This window comes from Mustela nigripes, chromosome 4 (genome assembly GCF_022355385.1).
Source record: "Mustela nigripes isolate SB6536 chromosome 4, MUSNIG.SB6536, whole genome shotgun sequence".
In the NCBI taxonomy this organism is placed as follows: Eukaryota; Metazoa; Chordata; class Mammalia; order Carnivora; family Mustelidae; genus Mustela; species Mustela nigripes.
This window is the reverse complement of record NC_081560.1, coordinates 58,296,860-58,314,266: the sequence shown is the minus strand read 5'-3', so window position 1 is coordinate 58,314,266 and position 17,407 is coordinate 58,296,860. Positions and strand designations below refer to the sequence as shown.

Genomic DNA, 17,407 nt, shown 5'->3' with positions numbered 1-17,407 from the left:
TGTGAAAAGGTAATAAGCAGGGTTGAAAATCATACTGCATTTCTCATTTTACACAAGGTCAAGGCAATATAAAATCATCATTGATTTTAAGTTAATAAGAAAAGGTAAATATGAACATAAAAGTCAAAAGCCATCAGGGTAGGTCAGATTAAGCATCTGCCTTGAGCTCAGGTCATGATCTCAAGGTCCTGGAATCTAGTCTACATTGGGCTCATTGCTCAGAGGGGAGTCTGCTTTTCCCTCTCCCTCTGCCCCTCCCCACTTGTGTTCTCTCTCTCTCTGTCAAACAAATGAAATCTTTATTAAAAAAAAAAATCAGCAGTAGTATAAAACAGGATATCTCACAGAATCATTAGGGGGTTAAAATTAAGAAAATAGAACAAAGCCTATGAAGTAAATTCCATTACTGAGAAAACTTACACCAACAAAGGTTGAATAATAGGTCTACCATCACACAGATAATAACCGAGAAACTCAGATCTGAAGCCAGAATCAGAATCCATAGAGTCTAAACATTTAACATTAGAGAATTATCCAAGAAAACTTGCTCTTAATGACAATTTCAAGATAAGATCCATTATTTTCAGAGGGCCTAATTAAATACCAAATTAAAAAATATAATGCCTCTTGAGATTTTTAAATGACTCAACAGCAATAAGTTGGGTGTGTGGTCTAACATACAGTCACACCTCCATGGTAGGCATATTCTTCTTCCACAAGTGCAAAAAAGAAAAAAAAAATCACTAGGGTAATTCATGTTTTATGATGTGTCTACAAACTGATGAGAGAAGAACAACTCTTTGCTTAATAATAATAAAAATCCTAACTTGCAAATTAGGACACTGCAGAATTTGTAACATCTAGACAAAAGGTAGAAACAAGCGGTTTTCAGTAGGTATTGATGGAAGAATTAAAAAGAAAAAAAAAGGAGTTCTGTAAAACAGATGTAGAGGACATAAAGCAAATATTTACTGAGTCTAAATGTCATTTTCTCTTACAGTTTATAGCATCAAACATATACACTGCAAAGATAGGAAACATTGTCAATTTTAGGAACTATCATGCCATAAAATGATAAGGCAATAAGGAACAACAATACCAGAGTCAAGTTGCTAAAGCAAAGGCAAAAATAAAAAATTAAAACAAAACATACATTGATTTGACTGCTATGGTTGGTTGGATTTGGCACAATCCCTTGCGGAATCTGTTTTATATTGAGCCCTGATGAACGTTTGCTTTCTCTGCCGACATGTTTTCAGTGAGGTGTAGAACATAGGAAAAGCTAAACAACATTTTAATTATTGTTCCAGCATTTTAATAAACTGAAAAAGGTCTAGGGAGAACACAAACAAGCAGCACATTAGAAATCTCCTGTGACATCCTGGAAACCTTACAAAGGAAACACTAACATGTTTTCCATTCACTCAGCCTAAAGCGTAATTCTCCAGTTTCCTGGATATACTAATTTCATAAAGAATAATTTAAGTGTTATATAGAATACACACAATCAAAAGGAAAAGAAGAACTACAAAACCTTTCTTCCTTTTAATTGTTTATTCATTCTGATTGGGATTGGAAGGCTTTTAAAAGACAAATAAATGCTTGCGGCTATAAATAATTAAAATACCAGTAAAGAGGAGTAATAATTATAAGAAAGAAAATGTCAGTCTGGATTATACACATGTCCAATGAAAGGAGTGAGAGATACTACTGAATAGTGAGCACTAATTCATATAAGTAAAACTGATTGATAATCTTTATAGGAATATATTAAAAGGCATTTAAAAGTAAATGTCAAATTCAATGATAGGAAATTATTATATACATTATTCTTCTAAAAATATAATCTGATAGACTGAAATATTTCCTGACTTAAAAGATGAAAGAAAAGTTTGCATTTGTTTTGTTTTAGATTTGTTTCGTTTTAGATTTGAACACTTTGCTTGGATATAAGCTCTCGGCACTGCAGAAAAAAAACAAAAACATATATTCACACAACTTCCCTATGAAAATTGCCACTCACGATGACATTATTCTACACATTATACCACTCATTTTAAAAAATAAGTCTTGTGAAGTTTAGGAAAAAGAGGGTAGGGGAAGTCTGTCTAATTATTATGGAAGAAGCCTTTGGGCTTGTCTTTCATATTCTTGATAATAAATACTACAGTAACAGCCTAATTTATAATAATTATTTTCATTCTGAGGTAATAATTTCTTGTACATCTCTTTATAGCATGTTAACTTTCTGCCTTCAACTAATTATGTGGTGAATCAAAGGGAAAAAAGTCAATGTTTTAAGAGGGAAACAAAATAGATTTAATTGAATAGTAAAATAGCCCTTGTTTTCAACCAGGAACATTTCAGCCATAAGATTTTTTTTTTTTTTAAGATTTTGTTTATTTGACAGACAGAGATTACAGTAGGCAGAGAGGCAGGCATGGCAAGATGGGGGTGGGGTGGAGGAGGAAGCATACACCCTGCTGAGCAGAGAGCCTGATATAGGGCTTGATCCCAGGACCCTGGGATCATGACCTAAGCCAAAGGCAGAGGCTTTAACCCACTGAACCATCCGGGCACCACTAGCCATAAGATTCTAAGAGAACACAACAGAGTGCAAAATAGTTACATTAGTTTGGTCATTTAAAATAGGCTCATGAAACAAAACAAACAAACAAAAAAGTTATAGTTAAAAGAAGAATGTAAATATAATTGATAAATAATATATTTTAATATGTTTGGCATTAAAACAACCTAAAAAAATGACAGTGAGAATCTAAATACTTATTCTTCTTCAAGACAAAAGAAATAGTTGTGTCCTGCAGTCTGATACATTGCAAATTCCCACAGGATATAAAAGAGCAAAAGATCTAATTAAGTTATAGAAGAAGAATAGTGAATATAGTAAGGCACAAGGGACTCAAATTCAGGTAAGTTCAAATGTAGACTATGTTAATTCATGAAGACCTATCTTGTTTGTTAAAAAACACAATTCAAAAGCCCCAGTAACTCAGAGCTCTGTCCAGCAACATCTACTGGCCTAAAAATCACAAGAAGGCAAAGATATTTTTCAAAAATAGTATTTTTATAGCTCAAAGCAGAAGCTCACCCAACTTGCTAAGCCACCCAATAAATATAATATGATGATGATAATGAACTCTTAATATGCATAGTATGCCAAGCTATATGGTGCTAAAGAGGTATGGGAAGAAGTCATTGTACCACATTAAACTATACAAAAATCCATGGATTTGGATTTAAAAGGGATACTGAATTTGTGGGATTTTAACTGCTTTACATATAACTTTCATCATTTTACACAATAGCTTGACAAATGAGGGACAAATACATAAATTTTCTCCAGCACTCAAATACTGACAAAATATTTTAATTAATATAAGCAAAACAAAAAATTTAAACTGAATTTGACTTAACACTCATCTTGATATTAAACTGTTTATCACCTCTTCTCAAGTGTCACTCAAAACAATTTATCATATGGCATATAAAATATAATCTCTTATTTTACTAAGGGGTAAGGAGAGAAAGCAACAAAAAAAGGGGTTACTTTTTTTGAAACCATAACTAAAACTTGATCTTTTAAAATTCTGAATAAAGATAAAAGAGTTTTGTTACATTAGATACAGTAACTAAGTAAATAGCTTAGTTATTTCTTGTTTCCAGTTGTAAAACAGACAAGCATATCTTCCTCTGTTTACTCTGGAGACATCTATATAAAACACAATTCATCTCAAAATAGCTCATTTCTTTCATGCAACCCAATAGAATCATTTCTATGTTCATTAAGAATAAACTAAATCAATCAACTAGAGAGTAATCACCACAAATTTGAAGATAATATGAGAAAGATAACAGCCAAGACAGGATGACCTTTCAATGATGGGATTATAAGTAATGAGAGTCATTTATTATTCATTACAAGTAATTACTTATAATTATACTTACTCATTATAAGTAATAAGAATTATAATGGTGGACTCTTTGGGGACCCCTCCCAAAGAAAGTGTTATAAATTCTAAGTGCACCTTTAAGGAAGAAATCAATTACTTTTTAATTTTATGAAGTAGGCTGTCTAATGGATGATAATTTAAGAATATATCAGAAGAAAAAAACTATTTTTGTAAGGGTTTCTTATTATAATAAATCTTTGGGAAGCTGATCAAGGTGGTAGCCTGAGAACACATCTTCCTCATCTAAAATCCCTAAAGATGTGTACTAGTGGTGTTGGTGGGATGAAATGCACTTGGAAGCTCACAGATGCACACACAAATACACATATATAACACTTGGGAATAACGAGTAATGCTATGATGTGACTAGAAATTTTGGAGAATTTCTAAGAGAGAGATGGCATTAGAATGGAAATAAAAACCAGCAACCAAAATGTACAAGGTAGGGCTCCACTAAAGTCAATCCTGGGATGATTCAAGCTGAGAAAGAACAAAATCAAGGTGCAGAAAAAGATCCTCGTTCAATGTTAAAAGTAAGTAACCAAGCACTATATTCTCAGGAATCGGGTGCAGATCCTTCAACCCCCATATGCAGGAAAGAGCGGCAATGAAGATGTTTACCCACAGTCTGAAGCATATCATGTGAGCACTTAATCTAGTGAAATGACAATGTTAAGTTGTCAGGAAATTACAGAAGGAAAAAGGATCCTCCTTATAAGGGAAACAAACTAAAAAAGAATAATAATAATAATAAAAAGGGAAACAAACTATTAGAAATAAATGATATTTATACAGTAATAATCATGTGAACATACTATATTAACTCAAAGTTATGATAATATACATATAATTTTCTCATCACAATATGATATAAAAAAGAATTTATACAAAGGTTTCTAGTTCAGTTTCAACATATAAAAATCTGTAATTTAACACATTATGAAATTAAGGGAAACCGCAATAGGAACTTTTTTAAAGATTTATTTATTTTAGAAAGAGTGTGCTTGTGTGTGTAAACAAACAGAGGGAGGGGCAGAGAATGGGGCAGAGGGAAAGGGAGAGAATCTCAAGAAGATTCCCACCAAGCTTGGAGCCCTATCTAAGGGCTTGATCCCATTACTGGAAATCATGACCTGAGCCAAAATGAAGAGTTTGAAGCTCAACAAACTGAGCCACCCAGGTACCCCTACAATGTGAACTTCTAATTACATTTAGTGTTTGTACTATTCAACAACTATTCCTAACAAAACAAAAAGAAGTAAAAAAGTGGGGAGAAGAATTTCTTTAAGAATTACCTTAAAGAAAGCACAAGGATAACTGACGTCACTGCTTCACTGCTAACGTATGTCAGCGTACTGGTTTCTTAGCTAATGTAACAAGAACAATAAATAGAAGGGTAAAATACTGGAAAATAAGATACAATGTAGCCTCCTTCTTAAACATAAAAAGTAATCATTTAAAAATATAAAAGAACTGTGGACTGTTCACAGAGTTCAGTAGGTACTTAGGTATAAAATCAATTCCACACAATAATGTGCAATAATAGCAATAACCAACTATAAAATTTAATATTTTCAAAGACCCCATTCACAAAACTTGGTAGCTCTAAAAATAGTGGCAATAACCAATGATGAAATATAATAAAAAAGATAATTATTACATTAGCAAAAACAAAGCAAGACAAATAAAAACCCATAAAATGGTCATAATTAAGTCTAGAAAAGTGACAGGTAAAGTACTGACATTTCTTTTTTTTTTTTTTAAAGATTTTATTTATTTATTTGACAGACAGAGATCACAAGTAGGCAGAGAGGCAAGCAGAGAGAGAGAGGAGGAAGCAGGCTCCCTGCTGAGCAGAGAGCCCGATGTGGGACTCGATCCCAGGACCCTGAGATCACGACCTGAGCCGAAGGCAGCGGCTTAACCCACTGAGCCACCCAGGCGCCCCAAGTATTGACATTTCTGAATTAAAACAATTTTCAACAACAAATATTAATAAATGTACTCATAACCAGTAATTTGACTCTACATTTGTAGGATGTTCAAAAAGAGTTAAATCACACACACACACACACACACACACACACAAAATTAACATTCTAATATTAAATTTTGCTCATGCAGTTTTATAGTTAATGGTTTCATTTTTAGACTGCAAAAATATGTTAATTTTGGTCAAGATTTCAGTTACAGGAATAATAATTTTATGCAATTTTTGAGGTTGCCATAACCCCGCAACAAGAGAAACAACAGAAATCACTCTTCCTGTTCTCGGGGGTTATGTAGAAAAAGAACAGAGACATAGTCTTACAAGTTTACTAAAATTCATCTCAACCTCCTCCAAACAATACTAGTGATCAAGAAAGCTATTTTCTCTTCTTTTCCCAAAGTGATTGAGAAAACTTTAAGAAATCAAATCTATGTTTAGGAGAATCAAAATTGTGTTTAAACGAGAAGTTTGCTAACCTGGGTTGGCACTAATTTGTGACTTTCAGATAAATGGTAAATCAGGTAAAAGGGGTTTCTAATACAGAAAAAGAAAGAAAGAAAGAAAGAAAGAAGGAAGGAAAGAAAGAAAGAAAGAAACCAGATGACAAATAACAGAGCCGAAGGAGTAAGTTGGCAAGAAAGCTAGAGTCTGGCTAGGACATAAGACATGGCAGTGAAGAAAAGGAAGAAACTTTGCCATTTCCAAGTTATAAGGCAGGACAAATTAGACCAATATAACATACCACCTTAGTAGGGGTCTCCTCTAATGGATGGAATTAAGAACGTACCAAATATGTTTCATTTATAAAACACTATGACAGTCATAGAAATAAAGTTATTATGATTAAGGATAAGATGAGTAGAAGAAAGGTGAACAGTAATGAACAACTCGTAGACATCAGAAAATAATTAGTTTTACTTCATGACTAAATGTATAATATATAAATTATTTTCAGCCTTCTAGTGTAGTTATAAATAAGAAACACTGGTATATATTGCTTTGATTATTGTAGCTAAGCCATGAGAGTAAAAGCATAAAACAAAAAGTTTTAGTTTTAAAAGCATAAAACAAAAGGTTCAAAGTTTTAGCAACCCATCCAATTTTAATTAGTACTATCAAATCCATTAAATGACTCGATCCATCTTGTCAATCACACATTGTGCTTCTCTATAATTATGTTCCTCCTTTTCTCTCCATTCTAACCTCATTAACATATTTTTAAGCCTTTTGAGTTTAAGTTCTCTTCAGTCATAGGCATTCTTAACCTTTCTCTAGAATGTTCTCTTCCATCAGTACTTTCCTTGAGGTTTCAGGTTGGGTGACAAAGTGCCTTTTATTTTCATTCCTCTTGCTCAAAAAAGTCTTTCTTGACATGCCTGCTGAGGTGAAATCCATCTGTAACGGCTCTCGTAGTTACCTCTCCTTTTTAGCAATTGTCTCTGTTCCAATATGGTGTTGGTTAATGTGATTCTCTCCTGGCCTGGAGCTTTAGGCTCATACCAGATACCACGTTATCTTGTTGGCTCAGCCTCAGCATTGCATCCAAAGTGTCTCTGGTGACACCTACACCAGAGTAGGAGCCAACACATATTTGTGAAGGGAAGCACATATTTTGCATGAAAAAGAAAATGTGTAAGGAAGGAAATTTAGGTTTCTGGCACTATTTGTTAGTAAATTTCTGCAATTCTTTCTGTCTCTTTTTCTAGTCTACATTTACATTTCATCTCCCTCCTCTTCTCTCCCATTCATTCTTAACACGTAGTAATTCCAGGGACCAGAAAGGATATTCTCTTTGCTGAAAGAATTTTCCACCATTTCTGACACATTACCATTCTAAGTCACAGGACCTATTTTTTGCAGAGTAATGACCTAGCTTCACATAAGACCTGAGCCAATGAATGGTATGCACACAACATTCAAATAAATAATTACTGAACTTAATTTTTTCCCCCACGTTCTACCTAAGGTCACCTCAGACTGTACCTATTGCATGCCTATCATACCCTCAAGAAAATCAGTTGTCCTGATCAAACTTTTGATAGGAGTTGGGTACAACAACAACAAAAAAAAAACCTGTAATAGTTCACTATAATGTTAAAACTAATAGATATGCTATGATATTTTGGTTACTAGAGAGAGATGATATTCTTTTTTGAAGTCGGCATTATTTATGTTCCTTTAATGGTGCATACTGGATATTTTCCAGATGGGAGGAGGAAAGAGAGAAAAGGGCCCCTTTAAATAAAGAGTCTAGAAAATCTTCAGTTACATCACAGAGACCATCCCAAGCTGCATGGGTAAGAAATGATACTGCTGTGTCAAATAAAATTGGGTTTCTGAAGTGAGGAGATGGGCATCTAGCACCATCTGTCTTGTTTTATTTAATCCTTATGACAGAATTAAACCAATTAAAAAAAAAAACCCAAAACCTAAACAACTCTATGACTGCAGATCCATCCTTCCGTCTTACACTGCCCATTCCTAAAGTGGAGAATGGATATTCGAAGGGTAAGTATGAACTTCTTAACACTGACCCAGTATCATTTTGCCAAGTGCAGTAATTGGGAAACTCCCTTGAACAAACTTTCTTCCTTTGTAAACTGCCAAGGGACATAAGTAATGAATCTCTGCATTCTATTTTTAAAATTAGGTCCAAGCTGAATAACATCTGGAAGGTATTCCTAGAAGTTTGTGATTTAAGGATAGACAGGTTCCCTCTTTTCAGAAAGGAACATACATCTTGTTTTTAGTTTTGGTTTATTTTTAGTAAATTTTCAGCAAAAAAGATGAATATATTTATCTATTCAGCCCTCGTAATCTACAAATCTTCCCTAGCCAAGATTCTGCATTCTGTTTACTTTGTTTCTGGTACTACTTTTGACGACTTGGCCCCCATTACTCTGCTGACACAGTAACTATCTGTTGTGCATATACACAGTGCTATATAGGGAAGCATGATATATAAAGCAATGTGTTAACAGGTAGGTGCTGTCATAAAAGATTTATAATCGCTAAAGATTTTTATGGTGAAACATACATCACAAAGTTAAAGAATAATACAAAGGTTAACATCTTAATATTCTCTGGCAATGCCTCACAGGCTGCTCCGAAATCTAGCAAAAAGTCAAGGAGGCTGACGCTTTTCATTCTGCTCCTCAAGTATGTGAGACTTCTGGTTTCAAAAGGGAAACTACTCCATATTATTACTGCAAAACGGATTTCACCAATAGAAAGGATTTTTTTTTTAAGCAAAGATAATCACAGAAATGAGAAAATTAAGTGGTTAATAATTAGATAGAGATAATGGCATAAACTCATTGGAACGATTTCTTGCAATGGTCAACTAAACCTTCCAGGATTGAGCTGGAGTCCAGAAATGCAGGGAGTAGAATTCTCTGGCATCACTGAACAGGAGTTGGGTGGGGAGAAGCTGTGAAGATATTGCCAGAGAAGGACGACTATGAAGACAACACCCTAACAAAGGCCACAGAAGATCCCACAGCAGCAGCATTGGAATGTATAACTTGATCAAGTTTGGAACCAGGGTACAGAATTTAGATCTTATACTCAAGATTATACTCTTAAAGATGCCTCATCAGGTGATTTAAGCAGCAAAAGTAGTATTTAAAAAAAAAAAAAATCTGGAGGAGAAATGACCAAAAAGAAATGGGAGCAGGGGTTTTCAACCTTAGCATGGTTTTCTCTATGGGCTGAGGAAGGCCCCCCTGGTGGCTGTCCTATGCTTTCTGCAATTTTGTCATCATCCATAACTTCCACCCACTCTATGCCCACAGCACCACACCTCCAGTCATGACAACTCAGAATGTCTCCAGATAGTAATGCTACAAGTCTCCTGGGGGCAAATTTGCCTCAGGCTGAAAACCACTGCATTAAAGGTAGGGAGAGAAATTATTTGTAGATATAAAGTATTTGTAGGTATAAAGGGAGACCTTGGCTAAAATGATGAGCACACGATCAATGTAGGTCTTACACACATGGCAAAGAAAACATATTCAGAATTCCTCAATGATTCCAGTTTCTAGTCTATATAATGGGAAAATACTACTCAAAAAAGAAAAAGTAGATAAGAATGCACATCTTTTAATGAGGCAAGGGAGGTGTAGAAAAAGAGACAAAAAGTGGATGATTTCTTCATATGAAACCTGCCTGTACATAATGATAACATACCTCCAGAATATTCTCTGAAGTTTTAACATATGTAAAATTGACCATAGAAGTAAATGATACAGAAATGTATATGGGAAGAATATGGGCAATGCTGACATTTCTCAACCTGCTTTTGCAAATTATGATTGAATTTTAGCCACAACACGGACAAACTTACCCTTTGTCAAAATATTAGAAATGGTTCTTAAAAGTTGCACAAAATGAAATCTAACCATAAAAGCAAAGTTATCATGAGAAGTTCCCTACTTAAGTGAACACTGTATTCAACATCTCTGAAAAGTAATAATAATTTTGTAGTATGATTACTTAGTAATATACCCATCTAGGAATCTGAATTTTAAAAATTTTATTTCCCTAAAAGTTGAATACACTGTTTTGAAAAGTAAAGAAATAACACTAAATGTCCTTGGCCAAGATCTCAAAACTACTATATTCCAACATGCTTAAGCAAAGATGGAGGATTTTCTGCCTCTTGATGATCACCTTTTTATCATTATTGTTAGATGCTCCTGGAAATGCTCACAGCAAAATACATACAAGGATGTTTTAAACAGGCATAATTTCAAATGCACAACCAGAAGGTTTAATAAATCTAAAGAAGTATCATGTCAAGCCAAAGGTTACTATATACCTCTGTGAAGACTTCTGACTGTTCTTTGACCATTCTGTGGTTAGGTAAGACTCTGTTACATAAACTATATACTGAGCTTTATGCCTTATAATTACGTTAAGTGTTATTTGTGAAAGTTCCTGAAACTGATTTGGAATTTCGTTTCCTCAGCTGGCAGCAATTACATAGTCAAAGACCACCAGAAACTATTCTTCAGCTCCTTTTGGGATCTACAAGCTTGTTATGAACACTTAAGCAAGCGCACATGAATGTTACACTCTGATAATAAACAAGGCTAGAGGGAAGGTTATTCTTTTCTCTTAAAAAAAAAAAAAATCTTGTTCCTAAATGATTCAAAAGCCAAAAGAGAAATGATAATTCTACCGACATATGCAACGTCATCTGAAATCAGAACCACTCGGTACGGGATTTTGAACTCTGAGTCTAACAGCTCACACAAATTACTGACTACTTCTTGCCCAGTCAGGACATTCATCTAACAAAGCAATTTCCATATGAGCAACCACAAACATTTCTGGCTTCAGTTGTTAATCTTCCATGAAAAACTATTTCCATACTATTTTTAACTTGTATATGGCAATGATTATCTGTTTATCTCTGAAGCATGAAAACTCTTACAGTGCCCTTTATAACGTATTTTGTACTGTTTCCCTTCCATGTCCTTGGCAGAGGAAAGTATCCCTATCTTCTTCCTAGAAGAAAAGTTGAGAAGCACATGGCTTTCTTCTCCACTGGCTCCTTTTTTTTTTTTTTTTTTTTTTAAAGATTTCATTTATTTATTTGACAGACAGAGATCACAATTAGGTGTAAAGGCAGGCAGAGAGAGAAAGGAAGGAAAGCAGGCTCCCTTCTGAACAGAGAGCCCGACGCAGAGCTCAATCCCAGGACCCTGGGATCGTGACCTGAGCGGAAGGCAGAGGCTTTAACCCACTGAGCCACCCAGGCACCCCTCCACTAGCTCCTTTTTTGTGTCCAAAATTCTCATACTTTTTTGCTTACTTCTCAGTCGCTCTTCAATTTTATCTTCTTAGATAAAAAATGAAACTGTGTGGGCGCCTGGGTGGCTCAGTGGGTTAAGCTGCTGCCTTCGGTCATGATCTCAGGGTCCTGGGATCGGGTCCCGCATCGGGCTCTCTGCTCGGCGGGGAGCCTGCTTCCTCCTCTCTCTCTCTCTGCCTGCCTCTCTGCCTACTTGTGATCTCTGTCAAATAAATAAATAAAATCTTTAAAAAAAAAATGAAACTGTGTGATACTTGAGGCCAATTACTATGGAAGAGTAGATTAAATGGCAAATGAAATTCTTAATTCACCTTGACCACATATGTATAAAATTTAAGTATTAAATATTTTGCTATAAACTGGTAACTGATATTAAAGCACAGGAATCATTTCAATATATTTAAATATAGATCAGAACTAAGGTTTCTTACCCGACTTTTACCAAATGTTTTAAATTAACTCATTTAATATGCTTAATAACTGCATGATATAACTTTTCTTTTATCTCTACAGATGAGGAAAATAAAGTTAAAAAAATTAAGTATCTCATCCAAGTTTACAGAGCAAATAACTGAGTGTCCTGTGTAAAAGTCTAGTTCCATCTGGATTTCAAAAATAATTTTTCTATGATTCTAAGCGCCACTCTTTCTTAAGTTCAAAAAGTACTCATTACCAACTAGAATGACTTCAAATGAGTAGAACTTGAAACAGTTATAAATTAATGCTAATAATTGCTAAGTAACAAATGCTCTTTACTCTTAAGGAACTTATAGTGTTGGAGACAAATATTTTTTTTTTCTTATGGTGTCTCCATTGTGTCAAATGCATGAAACACCAGCATTATATGGAGAAGATTTAATGGAACAAAGTAGGTATCCATTATTTACTGGGGTAGAATAAGAGGAGGGTAATGGGAAGATTTTATATATAGAGTAACATATATTATGTGTAATATATATTTACATATCATAAATAACATTATATTTATAATAAATAACTTAATGTATTAAAATATTGTATTAACATTGCATAGAATATAAAGTTTTATGATTAATACATAGAGCCCAAAATTTATAGTTTATATTATATAGACATACATACGCACGTGCACGCACACACAGACACACACACACACACATATACATATACACACACATGTATACTTCTGATTTATCAGCTTTATGTTTCCACTACCCAGCTCTCATTCCAGCCCAATAACCAATGGATACCTACTTTCTTCCATGAAATCTCTGAAGTGATTTTTCCATGTATTTGCTACACACACATATATAATACACACACGTATATACGAGATACATCTACACATTACCTATACCTTCATATATGTGTGTATACATTTTAGTTTAAGATCTGTGTCTAGATTAAGACCTTTAAAAGTATTCCCAATATCTGGGAGCCCTGAGATCTATAATTTGTGCCACTTGAATCTGTAAGATAATTTCTTGAAATGCTGTACTAACAGAAGACAAGATTAAGATACTACTTCAGAAAGGATAACTGAGATTCAACTGTAGTGATCTATACTTTAACCTTTTTGTTGTGATTAAGCATGGAAAGGGAGGGGACTAGGAGGACAAAAAGGGATTTTTCTCTTTATTACACTTCTGTATTTTAAAAATTATTTTATGAAATGTATGGGCTCATATATTAACTGTATATATTTTTAATGATAACAATACTATAGACATGGTATTCAAAATTAAATTCTCAAAGGAGGATTGAAGTTTAGAGACAGCTATACAAAATCTCCCTTTATTAGCATATGATTAAGATCAGTAGATCCTTTTGTAGTTCATAAGCTTGATGATTGGGTGTTCACACATTTGTGTGATATATGCCTCCTTCAAACGTTGTAATGACCTCTGATGGGGGGGGGGGCAAACACTATATATTATTTAAATTTACTTTTCAATCATTTATTCCAAAGAGAGGTTGAATTTTCCCTTCAAATTCCACTGACAATATATTTCAGTTTTTTGTTAGAATATCCACTGCTCTGAGGCACCTGGGTGACTCAGTGGGTTAAGGCCTCTGCCTTCAGCTCGGGTCACGTCCTGGGGTTCTGGGATTGAGCCCTGCGTCGGGCTCTCTCCTCAGCTGGGGCCCTGCTTCCTCCTCTCTCTCTGCCTGCCTCTCTGCCTACTTGCGATGTCTCTGTCAAATAAACAAATAAATAAAAAATATATATATCCACTGCTTTGGTGGTTCTATTTTTTTATAAGAATTTTGTACACAAAAATGAGAATAAACTTAATGAATAATTCTGAGCTAGATTTAGAGATAGTCATGACCTTTGCTTTTTCATTACCATACTGTTTGGGGTACATAAACAACCCATGATGAATCGTACAGTACATGCCTGCAATTATAATTTTGCACAAAATATGAGCAGTGAGTGATGATTAAACTAGTAATGCTTTATTAAACCAGTAATGCTTTATTAAAACTTCAAGAAAATACCATGTAGGAAAACTATTTTACAACATAAGCTTTATTCATTTTTGAAGTGGCCAAAAATAGATAACATTAATTTTAAGACAATAAAACATGCTATAAAAATAAGCAAGGTTAATAGAACATAAACTATGCCAACTATTCATATATCTCTGGCATATTTCTCTAACTGAACATATTTATGTGAAAACAAGATCATCATTTCTAGAGAATGTCTGCTGTTTACTTACCACCTACAATAATCTTTCAGATAGAAAAACCATTTATAGCTTAACTATCTATAATTTTTCAAGAAAAGGATTTGGGTAGAACTGGCAAAGGTATTGTATTTTGGAGTGAGGGAAAAACATGAAACTGTAGAGCCTGAAAAACAGAAAAAATAAATTTGAAGTACATGCAAAAGCTATTAACCAAGTAGATTTTAGACTCTTTTAAAGCTTTTAAGAGATCATTGGGGGTAAGTCTCCATTTACCTGTATTAACCTGTGCTTCATGTTTTATCTTACATCAATGAGGTGTGTGAGCTTATTATAACTGCAATCCTACAGGAGCATCAAAACATAAACACAAGGATAAAAGGAACTTGATGAGCCTAATATACTCTCTAGTTATATAAAATTGCCTATATATTCTGAAAACATTTAAAAATACATATTCTTCTTTAAAATTATGTTGTATTTTGATGAGTGGTAGAGAGTGAGAATCATTAGTCAAAACATTTACTGAACATTTTAAAGGGCCTATTCAATCTGAGTAGATATGAGAAAGACACAAGCCTAGGATGAGGGAGAGGAAGAGTAGAGTAGAGTCAAGAATAGGAGGAGGAGGAAATGGGCAATCTAGTAGATCTCTGATGGAAGAACAGTGTGCCCTTGGGTATCTCATTAAGGTTCTCCATTCTCATTTTCTTTATCATCTGCAAAACAGAGACAACAAAATCTGACAGGTCCACCCCTGAGCCTTCCCTGTATACACCAGAATTATTTTAAGGTTTAAAGGAGAGATTCGAAAAAGTCCTGATCAAATATCACATTTTAAGAAGTTAATGCTTATAAATTAAATTACTCAATATCATGAGTTTTTTCCAAGTGGATAGTATTAATACTAAAATAATTCAAAATAGAAATGTGATACAGCAGCCAAATACTTTTTTTTTTCTCTTGCAATGAAACTATATATTCTCCTTCAGATCCCTGGAACTTAGCATATAGTAGGCTCTTAAGAAAAATTCATCAATAAAGGAAGGAAGGAACGTAAAATGCATCTCTTGTGTTACCCAGACTGAAATACTATATGGCTTAAGAGTTAATAACATTACTTAAATAATCTCAATTTAGATACTTGGCAGAACTTTCTATACTGGAATGCCAAGATTAATCATCAATAGTTACATTGTTTTTCCAGAGCAGAAAACCTGCAACAAAATACAAAGAGGTGCCATGCTTAACAGACTCATAGTCTGGTCATCCATATCTCCCACAGACCTCATTAAAGATTAATATTATTTTGCCATTATCATACACCCTGTTTAAAAAGCCAAGCAGAATTACTGCCCATGATAAAGTATATCCAAAGAAATACTGTGCAGGCTAGGACAGAAAAAAGAAAACATATATACTATATTTATATTATCAATTTACTATTATACAGTAGTTTTTAAGAAGTTTTATCTTATTTTTTTATTCATATACATTAACAGGCAGAGACTTGAAATGCTCAATAAAGTTGAATTGCCTCAGTTGAAAAATCGGGAGCAGCAATGACACTCTTTTCTGACCTCACCATCCACAGAAGCCCCTGACCAACCTGTCAGTTTTTCCCTAGAGCAGTTTCAAAACCATGGCCTTTTATAATCCTTTTTATCTCAGTCTTATAGGAACAGCCTTTCTAATTCATGGAAAACTTTGGTGAGGCTGAAGTACTTCTCAGCATTTCCTACATATGTGTTTCAGTAATCTGGGACACATTTATTTATAAACTGCTGCCATTTTTAACAAACAGAATTTTTTTTTTCCAAAGATGTCGTTTATTTATTTGACAGACAGAGATCACAAGCAGGAAGAGAGGCAGTCAGAGAGAAAGCAGGCTCCCTATGGAGCAGAGAGCCTGATGTGGGGCTCAATGTAGGGTTTGATCCCAGGATGCTGGGATCATGACCTGAGCTGAAGGCAGACACTTTAACCCACTGAGCCAACCAGGTGCCCCAACAAACAGAATGGTTTTTAACATTTAGGGTGCACAAACCCTCAGGTAGGATATGCCTCAGGCAGTAAAGACAGGCATGACATATTTCACAAGAAAAAGAAAGCAGTGGAATATAACAAATGGTGCAGTGGACTATGGGGGAAGGGAGAGAATACTGAATGGGAAGTTCTCCCAGAGAGGGAGGTAAACCATGAGACACTTTTAAGTCTAGGAAACAAACTGAAGGTTGCTGGAGGGGAAGTGGGTGGGGGGATGGGATAACTGGATGATGAGCATTAAGGTGAGCAAGTGACATGATGAGAACTGGGTGTTATAAGCAACTGATTAATCATTGAACTCTACATCTGAAATGGAATAAGAGATGTAAGTCAAAAACAAAACAAAACAAAACAAAACCAGCATACAACATGCTGCATGTTGATGCCTAAAACCCGTCAGTGGACCTGAGCTGAAGAACCTTCGCTGGGTTGATCCTTCCTAATTGTTAAGTTTGCATTCTGTTTCCTGTACCTTCCTCCTTCCATGACAGTTGTGATCTCATACTAGGGTTCAGGAAACTATGGCCCTCAGAGCAAATCAGTGTTATTTCTTCTCTTTGAAATGTGCCATTGGAACATGGCCAACCACTCATTTATAGTTTGCCTGTGGCTGCTTTTGTGCTACAATAGTAGAGATGAGCACCCAAAACCCTTGTTATCTTCTCTCACCCTTTATAAGAAAAATTACTTTATAATAATTCATAAAACATATTTTGACACCTATGCTTTAATTATACAATTTCTTAAATATTTTATCAACACTTGATGTCTGAATTCATGTAAAACACCGAGAACCCACTTTTCTGTATTTGTCTTCTCTAATATATGTAAATGAGTTAAGAAAATATAACTCTAAAAGAGCTAAAAGCTGTACAGAACTTTTGATTTACTTTGTTATAGAGACTAACAA

The 17,407-nt window shown here is 34.4% G+C and overlaps 1 protein-coding gene and 1 pseudogene across 1 annotated transcript in view; one reads left to right on the top strand and one right to left on the bottom strand.

Moving 5' to 3' along the window:
• The window catches only part of CRPPA (CDP-L-ribitol pyrophosphorylase A), a 313,919-nt gene that overhangs the window by 21,629 nt on the left and 274,883 nt on the right, over positions 1-17,407 (bottom strand). The window lies entirely within an intron of this gene.
• Positions 13,580-13,668, top strand: LOC132017095 (small nucleolar RNA U13; annotated as a pseudogene).